This window comes from Choloepus didactylus, chromosome 9, assembly GCF_015220235.1.
Source record: "Choloepus didactylus isolate mChoDid1 chromosome 9, mChoDid1.pri, whole genome shotgun sequence".
In the NCBI taxonomy this organism is placed as follows: domain Eukaryota; kingdom Metazoa; phylum Chordata; class Mammalia; order Pilosa; family Megalonychidae; genus Choloepus; species Choloepus didactylus.
Window position 1 is genome coordinate 47,009,358 of NC_051315.1, and position 1,345 is coordinate 47,010,702.

A 1,345-nucleotide genomic window follows, 5' to 3' on the forward strand; every position below is an offset into this window, starting at 1 on the left:
CTCTGAAAAGTGAACTTCCTTAATATCTTAAGGATGACGCTCTCCAATTCCATAACTTCCCAGTACCATTTTGAATGCTTAGTCCTATTCATTTTTTAAACTTCAATCTCAAAAAAGAGAGCAACATAAATTTTGATGTCAAGATTTGAAGCTCTCTCCTCTCCACCTCCACCCCTAGGACACCCCGGTACAGGTGGAGGTGGGAGATGTGTCTGCCCTCACACACCTGTCCCCTTGCTCTTTCTTAGGCAGGAACACCCTGGGTTTGGAGGACAGAGTGTGAGGCAGGATCTCCTTATTTGGTTACTCCAGGCAATGGGGGCAGTGGGTCCTACTGCAGAGGTTGCTGCTGCCTCCCCAGCTCCAGATGTCTTCCTCCCCTCCTCTGGCTGCCCATGCTGGCTCTCCATGGGGCACAAGTCCTGATGCACAGTCCCTTGGCATGCAGTTCTGGTCTGTGCTCAGCCTCTTCCCCACTTCCTTGGGTCTTCCACTTGCCTTCTGTTCTCCCCATAGGGGTCCTCTTGTCTAGTACCCCAACAAGGGCACTGACAAGATGGCTCGAGCCTAGCTTACTTTAAGAGCTCCCACTTAAAGGAAACACTATGCTTACAGTACAAATGGTGGAAATGCAGTCTGGAGCCTATTAAGAGTGACAGATATTTTTGCAACTTTCCTGTAAGTTTGAAATTTCAAAATTAAAAAAGAAGAAGAAGAATAGTGAATTAGAGCACTTTGTAGGAGACACGGGGAATTAAAGAAAACAACCATTTCCGGAAGTATTGCAATTCCAGGGTGATTCATGGTATGAATAGATCCATCTCTCAATTCCAGATATTAACTTAATGCCTGTTCATGGACGAAGAACGCAGCAGACCTGATAAGAAAACAGACTACATTTGATTTTAGCCAATAGACTGAAAAGGGATAACAAGATTTTCTCAAGTCACGCCCCTCCCTTTCACGCTTGAGGTGGAGGCTGACACCTCCACGGCTTTCCACACCTCTTTCCTCCTCTGAATCCCTGATAAGTGCCCTGACCTGATACAACACTCCTGGGGAAACATCTTTCTCACTGAAAATGATCAGTTTCATGTCTTCCTCCTGAGGCCTGATCCAAACACCTCCTTTGCATAAACTTAACTGGGCGGCTCCATCCTCCTGGCTCCTATATTTTCTGTAACTCTTTGGGAGACAAGGGACAACTCTGGGACTGAAGTAAACAAAATTTTTTTTTAACTTTTTATTATGGAACTTGCCATAATAAAACATAAACAAAAGTGGACAGAATAGTATAATGAACTGACATGTACTCATCACCCAGCTTTGACAATCATCATCTCAT

The 1,345-nt window shown here is 44.8% G+C and overlaps 1 pseudogene; it reads right to left on the bottom strand.

The window, feature by feature from the left end:
* Nucleotides 1–757: 757 nt before the first annotated feature.
* On the bottom strand, nucleotides 758–929 carry LOC119545019 (annotated as a pseudogene).
* Nucleotides 930–1,345: the final 416 nt, after the last annotated feature.